Genomic DNA, 8,970 nt, shown 5'->3' with positions numbered 1-8,970 from the left:
ATGACAAAAATTACTTGGATTATTTCTGCTTGAAAATGCCTTTGTGTTTCCAGCTCAGGTTGGGTGCTTACATGGTTCCTATCCCCACAGTCCCTGGACACCTTGTGTTCTTTGAGGTACAACTCTAACAATCCCTGTGAGAATGGAGCGTGCTGATTTTTCCCATTGGGCAGATGGGGAGCAGAGTCCCGGAGACAAAAGGGAGATCTCCCCAAGGCTACATGCTGCCTCATGCACTGGCATCCTGGACCAGCTCCTCCAAGGAGCCATAAAGTGTCTCAAGACTTCTTTAGAACTTCCCTTTGGGCCTTTTTAATACAGAAAATGTAGTGGCTTTGCTTTTCTAAACTTTAAACAGGTCACTCACTGACCTGGCAGCATGAGGTCAGCACGGGAAGGTCCCAGTGCTCCATGGCCACTGGTGGACATGAATGGCCAATACATGGTCTTTGCCCTGGCCTGTGACCATTCCACAGCTTCAGTGTGAGCAAATGCCTCGGAACAGGTTTGGTCTGCCTTAACTCTCTCTCACCAAGAGGGTGTCCTGGCACCATCAGGGGAACACACGAGCACAGAGCTGTTCCCAAAACTCATCCTCTTGGCATGAGGACAACATTCATTTGTCCAGCCTCTCCTGTGTGCCCAGGCCTGGGGGACAGCCCCTTGTCCTGTTTTATTTGGGTTTTTAGGCATCATATCACTTCACTTGTAAAATGCTCCCATGGACTTCCTAGGGAAATGAGGACGCTGCTTGACCTCACGCTTGGGTGGGACAGGATGTGAGGAAGAACATGGCACAGAGGGAAAACATCTGAATTATGAGCCCCTTTGGGGGAGAATGACTTCATACTGACGACCTGCAAGTAGCAAAACAGGCCAAATTACTGCAATAAACTATTAATTGAGAGGAGATTGCCATAATGTTACTAAAACATTTCTGTGCTGTTTTTCCCCCACTGCTCTCAGGGAAGCTGAGCTATCAGGCCATGCATCCTAGACAGGATTATGCCTTTATTCAGGTAAAGCCTTTGGACTGGCACAGCTTTTGTGGCAGTATGCAGTAGGAAGAGCTGGGATGGGATGTGGAATAGGAGGGACTCAGACATCTGAGGGCTGTGCAGTTGGCAAACAGGGCAGGGGCACTCACCTCATCTCAGGCAGCACGAACTCTCAGGGTCTCCTGCTTTGCAGGTGCAGGGGGGAGAAGTGTTTGTAGGTCACTTCTTAATTCCCAAGGTAGGCAGATGTGCTTTGAAGCAGCTGAGGTTTCTGAGCTGTTCTCATGGCTCCTCCGCTTGCCTAAGGACAGGGAACGGGGCTGGGCTTCAAATGATGAGTTGAATCCTGCCCTCTTTGATGTCCCTGGCAGAAATTCCCAGCACCAGCTATGAGGTCTGTGTGGCTGAAGGGGCTACAGCAGAGCAAAATGCCTTGTCTGGCCAGTTTAACTGGAGAGCCTGGGACTGCTTGGTATGGGGGGACAAGATGGGGCACACCAGCTGGGTTGGTCAGGCTGGGGTGCAACAAGCTTCATGGATCCATGCCCAGAGGACTCCTCCAAGCACCCTATTAGAATTCAATACAACTCATCCCTGTGTTCTTTCTCTCCTGAGAGCCCACAGTTTACTGCTGTGACCAGCACTTGAGTCCCAGCACGTATGGAAATAGTTTAACAGGCTTCAGGCAGGGTTTGCAGTGTTGAAAATTAGAAAAATAAAGAGTGTCATAGAAACAGAGCTAATTGGATCTGGAAGCCATGGAAGAGAGGAAAAAAAACATTATCAGCCTCTTGGCATGGGGACGTTTGTGTATGTTTGCTTGGCTGTGCTTCTGATAGATGCCTTGAGCTTCTGTACAAGGTTCCTGGCACAGCTGGGGTGGGGAGATGCAGCAGACAGAGGAACACATGTGACAAGACTGCTGCTGGTTGGTCTTGACCTTTTGGATGGGTAAAGTGGCCCTGCATCCTTTTCCTGCTCCTGTAAGCTTGTCCCGTGCTTAGTTTGCAACAGTCTGCAAAGCTCTATGTAGTAACACGTGGTGTTTAGACCAGTGGGCTGCAGCCAGGCAAGAGAAGGGACTGTGGAGCATCACTGTGGATATATTACACTGGCCCAAATGTGTGAAAATGATTGCAAAAATTGACTTTACTGTCTAGTCACAGGTGACACTGATCAAAGCACTCCAGATGTTGTGCTTTCCCCCAGCCCTTTAATATGAAAGACACCAAGAAGGTCCAGAATCTGCTTTCATTTCCCAGGGCTGCACTGGCACAAGCTGCCTTGGGTCCCTGCTGCCCAGCACTTGCACCAGCAGCAGCTGTGTGCAGTGCTGCTCCCAAGGAAAGTCTGTGCTTCATCAGCTGGATGGATGGTCCCAGCTGGCTTGAAAGGCAGCACCATGGCTCCATGATGTGTCCAATTCTTTTTAATTTGTTTCTCATTATGCAAAATTTCTGGCATATGTCTAATGCCATCTTACATTTAGACCCATAGAGTAGGTGTTTGCAGGACTGCAAAGTCTGTGAGAGGGATTTTTCCCTCTGCCTGTTTGACTGCTGTTGTTGTTCCTCTCTGTAATCTATTCCTCCCCCTGCCAAGACAGATTTGCTGCTATCGAAGTCCTGCAGCTGACATATTTCTAATCATCCCTTCATTGCAGTCTATCTTCTGTAAACAATTAGTGAACCCCTTCTGGGATTTGGAGTCATTGTTCTGACTTCCTAATTATTTATCTTTTTTTGGCTCTTTTATTTCTTGGCAAGAAAGATTTAGTGGCCAGGAGACATTAATACGCTTGCTCTCCAAGTTCCTGTGCTTTGGTTAATCACTCCAGCTGAAACCTGTTGATACTGGATGATTTCTGGAACTTTATTATGTGAGTCTTTACAGCACATTTAACAAAGGAGCAATAAATGAGCTCGGTGGCAGGCATATTTCTGTGATGGAAATTGCTTTTCCCTTTGGGATGGGATCCAAAGACCACTGAAGTGAGTGAGGTTCTTTCCAGCAACTCAGTGGGTTTGCTCTGGTTCCTGATGGAGAGACTGTCACCCAGACACTGATGGCTGAGACGCCTTTGCTCTCCTTGCACCCTTGGTCACATGCTGGTCCCTGGCAAGAACTGCTGGTGAAAAGCCTGAGTTACTGATCCTGGATCTCTTGGGGATGTAGGGGAACCCAATTGATGTGAGGTGTGCTCAGTAAATTTGCTTTAAAAAGTTCTCCCCCAAGGAACCTCACTATTTACATTGCTGTTCTAGACTAAGTTGAACAAAGCAAAATTATTTTTAATGTATTTTTCCTCCCGATGCAGCTGTGATTATCAATTATTACTTGCACAAAACCAGAGCACAGCCTTTAGCTAGGTTTGCTGCCTGAGATTACCTAAGGAATCTCCAAATCACCTTTGTTGATCTCAGATCACATCCGCCATAACAAACTGACTCAGACTGGCCTGTTTCTACTGTTCATGCTGGGCTTCTCCTTTTATCTCCTCAGGTTGTGCCATCCTTGTACCTACATGCTGAAAGTGTTCTTTGTTAAAGTGGTGAATTACTCACCAGACTTGGAAAGGTTCTGCTGTCCTGTGCTGTCCTGGCAGGCTGTCCCTCCCAGCTAGTCCAGAGCACCATCTTCTGAATTCTGAGGAGAAGGGATTTCTCCCATTTTCCAGACATTTCAGTGTCAGCATTACATATTTCATGCATTGTTCAAGCCGTGTTAACATTGCTCTTTTTCTTGATTACTCCTTATTAAAGTACAATGTCAGCATATTAGTTTGTTTTTTTTCCCATTAGCTTCCAAGAGCTTGGCTCAGTCCTTTACATATGTTAATGCTCTCCTCTGACCGGTTATGGGTCAGTGTGTGAATAGTCTTTATGCAGGAAAACCAAACATCCACACACTGCACTGGGAATTGCACAGGGTCATATTAATGAATTTCATGAGGGAAGGGGTAGAGGAAACACTGAGATTTGGTGCCGAGATTGCTCACTTCCAACCAAAACCATTTGATTAATCTTTTTTTTTCAGCACCAGAGAATGTTCCTTGCACTCTGGTGGCCAGGAATCCCTCTTTCTTCAGTAAGAAGAGACACACCCCTCTGGAGGGAAATTTGCACCATCAGTGGTTGTATTTGCCTTCTGGAGAAGCCCATCTCTGGCCACTGACCACAGGGTAAGCTCAATGGAACCCTTATCACACTCACCACCTCAGAGAAGCATCTGCCATCACCTTTGGAAGTCACTTCTGCGAGGGCTAGAGGTGTCTGTTATGTCTAGAGGCTCAAAGACTGGACATGGTCTGTGATGCACAAGAAGAGTTAACCATTTCTGTCCACTGAAGAGCTGGAGAAAGCAGTAATGCTGTGCTTTCCTCACTCCTCTCCATGCCCAGACCTATAAAGGATCCATGTGGGATATGGAAGACTCCCATGAGTGATTTTCCTCTGCTTGATGGGACTTGAACTTACTTTTCCCAAAAAAATGTCCAAACAGAGCTCTCAAAGCCTCTCCCAGATTGAAACTTTTAAAGATGTTCCCATCTGTATAAAATAATTAAATTGCCAGTGGAGCAGTCCAGGTTTCTCCCCTTCCCAGCTGAAAGCCCTAATAACAGGGTGTAGTGATTCAGGAAACCTGCCCACACAATCTGTGGCTTTTGTTTGAAGGTCTGAGGTCTCAAAGCCTACCTGTGCCAAGAGCCCTTCCCTGGCTGGGTTACCAACCCCCACGAGGCTCTGTCCCTCAGACAGGGTCTGTTAAGCACAGTGGTCATCCCTTCCAACAAAAGCATCATGGACAGCAGCTTGGGACCTCCAGAGAAGTGCTTTACTCGAGGAGGTCACCTTGCCTGAGGGCACACCAGGCAGTTCCCCTTAGTGGATGACACCTGTTTAAAGGGAAAGCTTGAAAAAAGGTGCTGGTCTGCAGGGAAAGCTTTTCCCCAGATCAGGCTCAGAGGAAACTGCCTGGCTCCACAGTTTCATGAGGGCAGAAGGATCCCACTGGGAGGGTGAACTTCGTGTGCTCCAGCTCCGTTTTGATTTTCAAGCTTGCATTCAGCGAGGCCATGAGATTTCTGGACCCTCTGTGCCATAAGTTTGCTATTGAGGACAGCTTGGTGGGCCATGAAGACTTAGGCCCATTCTGTAGTAAGTATAGTATTTCACTCCAAATTATATTTTCCTATTAGAAGTGATATAAATAAACAGTAAAAATTTTTTGTGCAGTCAGTAAGAAGCCCTGTATTTCATCGGCATTTGAACAGGGATTCATTAATGTTCTAGTTATATTTTAACACGTTTTTCTAAGCATTAAAAAAATCCATTCACTTTGCAGTAAAATATTTTATTTTCTGCTTGGGTGTTTCTATTTTAAACACACACATTGTATGTGAGTTGATATATTTTTATATACATATGTATATGCATATACATAAAATATATGTGTGTGTGTGTATGTATTTTATATAATATAGGCCTGTGTGTGTCTATATTATATTTGGCCTGTATCCACTCTGGCCTGACTGCCCAGAGCTTAGAAACTAAACAGTTGCAGGCTTGGCTGGTGCTGGGCTGGGGGACCACCTGGGAACCTGGGTGCTGCAGACACTGGCCGAGGAGTCGTGGTTAAACACGTGGTGAATTTTAGACCACAAAAATTGCATGAGTGGAAAGACTTCATTTGGCACCATTTTTGCTGTTGAGCTGATGGATGGGAGATTTAAAAAAAAAAAAAAAAAAGTATAAATTAAAAAAAAATCCCTCCTCCTCACGGGTGGGTGTGGCAGCTTAGATGTCTGAACAGCAGAGCCTCCCTACCCTCCGGAGCTTACACTCTGAGGCCTTGAACCTGAAAAAATAAAAACAAATATGCTTAACAGTATGCATGTGAGAACTTGAATAACTGTTCACAGGTCTGGAGCCCGGGGGGAGCTCTGAGAACTGTGCAGGGATCCAGAGCAATGCTGGCCCTGAGCATCCAGGGTGGCTCCGGTGAAGAGTGGGTGTCCCCTGCATTTTTCCCTTCTAATTTGAGTGTGGTGAGGATGCAGCTGGTGCTGACACTGGAGGGGAAAGATGAGGCCTTGACTCTTCTTTGTTTAAGGACTAAAGCTGTTTTTATCTTTTTATATTTATTTTATCGATTTACATATGAGTGTGCCCGAAGACCAGTGTGTATATGCTTCCTGTCATCTCGTCCCTTTGCAGGCACCGGGAGAGCGGCACTCAGGAGGGGTGACAACATGATCCCAGGGGGTTCGGCAGAAATTCGTGGGGAGCATTTTGCTTTGGTTTACATCATTCCTGGAACTGCTTTTTCATTCCCTACAGATAGGAGTGTGCCTGCACTCAAAGGAGCCCAGGGGACACCAGCCCATGGCTGTGGTACAGCCTTATCCTGACCAGCCTTTGGGATGCTGCTCATCCCCCTGGGGTCACCTCTGGGGTCAGTGGGGTGTGTTTTGGGGATGCTCTCCTCGGCCAGGATGCATCTGCTGTGTCTTGGTGAAACCTTTCACACAACCTGCTGCCAATGCTGTGACAAGCATGATTTCCTAGCAGACAGCTCACAGATAGTTATTTATAGCTCTATACATCGCAGGGGCCGGCCCTGGTGCTGTGTCTGCCGCGTTTCACCCCCAGCGCATCGCCCACAAAGGCCCCCGGACAAAAGCAGAGATGTGAATAAGGGCCAAGGATCATTACCTTGGGCAACAAAAGCTGTCCCGGAGAACAAAAATAGCGCAGAAAGAGCCCACAAAAGGCAGAAAATCCTTCCTTCCTGCCAGCTCCTCTCCGGGCCTTGCCTCCAGCGCAGGGGAGTGCAAGGGCAGGCGATGCCCTGGGCTGCGGAGCCCCAACAAAGAGCCCTCGGCGCAGCCCCGGCCCCGGGCTACCTCGGCAGCCCCGCCGTGCCCTGCCCCGAATGCCGCCCCATTGTGCGGGGACACAATGGCGGAGAACCCCACGGTGACACTGAATGAGTTACAATGCCAACAGCTGTGAGACAGCTCCTTTGCCGGGTGATGGAGAAGAGGCAATAAATTCCTGATAGGCTGACTTGGGAGAGCAGTCACCCATGGCGGGGCCGGGGCATGCGGGGACGGAGCCGCCTATTTAGCGCTGCCGCATGTGTCCCCAGCTCGCTGCCCGCGCCTGGAAACGGGGGTCAAACGCTGCAGCCCCCCTGTGACAAGGCGCTGCCGAAAGTCAACAGAGAATTAGGGACAGGCAGCAGCCACCGAGCCATTTAACTCATCTTCTTGTGGCCGTCTGCTCTTTGTTCGCCTTAATGTGAATTGACCCAGCGATTGTTGGACTGTCTAATTCTTCAAGCTGGAGCCTGGATGCCTGTTTTTTGGTTTCTTGTGGGTTTTATTGTGGTTTTTTTTTTTTTTTTTTTTTTTTTTTTTAATGAAATTACTTTCTCCAGCTGCCTCATCTCCTCTAAAGGGGTGAAGCAGCCTGCTGGGGTGATAGGAAGTATTGGCAGCTGAAGTTTGAAGAATGTGGGTTGAAATAAAATTGAATCGAGTTAGGTCTGGCCAATGCAGATATCTGACCTCCCCTGTGCTTGCTCATTAGGGTATGAAGCAACATGAAAAGGATATTTTCTATTTAAAAAAACTGCTACATGCGACCTTAAAATTGTTGCTCTTAATGGAGCCTATTTCTCTATCTAATGCAGGTTGTGTGAGTCACCCAGTGACTCCTGCGGCCAGGCCATTCCACCTGGCTGAGATACAGCAGGTCTTCAGTAGGAATGTAGAAGTTCAACTTTGGGCTGAGATAGTATTTTCTTTTCCTGCCAGATGTCCAGCTATTCATTATCAAAGATGAGTTGCCTACTAAAAATAAGCCCTGGCATTTACATTTCCCAGTTTCCTGAAGATCTTATAAAGAGCACAGGAGCACTGATTAACTATCATGCTGCTAATTAATTATCAGACTTTTAAGAGGCCATGGATATCCATACAGCAGTATGATGCCATGTATTTTTAAACATTCTTTCTGCTACATTATACACTATCCTCTTGGGACTACTTCCCATCTGACTTGGGAAGCGTTACAACTTTCAGCTCTTGTTTTTTGCAAAGACCAACCTCGCTTTTAATGGTTGAACCTGTATAAACTTGTGAGAGAGCTAAAGCAAGTTTCCCTTCTGAATCTGAACGTCAGTATTTAGTGATGTGCAAAATTGTTTTTGGCAAAGTTCCTCTCCAGTCAACACACTATCTCAAGTTAATTATTATAATTTGACCTAAAACTGTTACATGTTCTGGAGACTCTCTGAGACTGAAGGGAAATCCTTTGAGTTTTTAATCCCTTAGCATGCCATCTAAAACCAACTAAAAGCTGATGAATTGATCTGTCTTTTGATCTTTTCTCTCTGAGACTATAATAAAACTGCTGATCCATGATACCCTCAATTTGTCAGCAAAACCACTGCATATTTGTTTACTTGTTGTTATATGGATCTTTAATTCAGCTTGAGCTCCCTAAATCTCATATCTCCCAGGAAAGATGCAAAAAGAATTGCAGAGGATCCAAAAATAAAAATCCCTTCTAAAAAGTCATTCATTGATGGAATTACAGTCAGTAGGACCAGGAGGGACAATTAGATCATCCAGTCTCATCCCCTATAAAATACAGAGGTTACAGAACTTCATCCATTTACTTTTGTATTAAGCTGAGTACTTTGTGTTTCACTGAATTGTACCTTTCAGAGAAGTAGGCAGTTTTAATCTTACCATGGAAAAAGAGAGATAATCCCTCTGGGTAAAAGGCTGAGCATGCACAGAAATTAGGCATGAAAAAAGAAATAACCCCTCCATTCCCCTCTATTAATACAACAATTTATTTAATATATGTTCTGTCTTCTTTCATCCAGTGTCCATAAAATCCTCTGAAATGTGACTTCTTTAATTTCCTTTGACAAATGATTCCATTATTAACGAAACTGT

At 46.1% G+C, this 8,970-nt stretch overlaps 1 long non-coding RNA gene across 1 annotated transcript; it reads right to left on the bottom strand.

Annotated features, from left to right (window-relative positions):
• Positions 1-5,330: 5,330 nt before the first annotated feature.
• On the bottom strand, positions 5,331-7,150 carry LOC137472935 (uncharacterized). Its single transcript, XR_010998496.1, has 2 exons — positions 6,713-7,150; positions 5,331-5,855 (listed from the first exon to the last, which is right to left on the bottom strand). It is a non-coding gene; the product is annotated as an uncharacterized lncRNA (long non-coding RNA).
• Positions 7,151-8,970: the final 1,820 nt, after the last annotated feature.

Source organism: Anomalospiza imberbis, chromosome 4 (assembly GCF_031753505.1).
Source record: "Anomalospiza imberbis isolate Cuckoo-Finch-1a 21T00152 chromosome 4, ASM3175350v1, whole genome shotgun sequence".
NCBI lineage: Eukaryota > Metazoa > Chordata > Aves > Passeriformes > Viduidae > Anomalospiza > Anomalospiza imberbis.
This window is presented reverse-complemented; position numbering and strand designations above follow the sequence as displayed.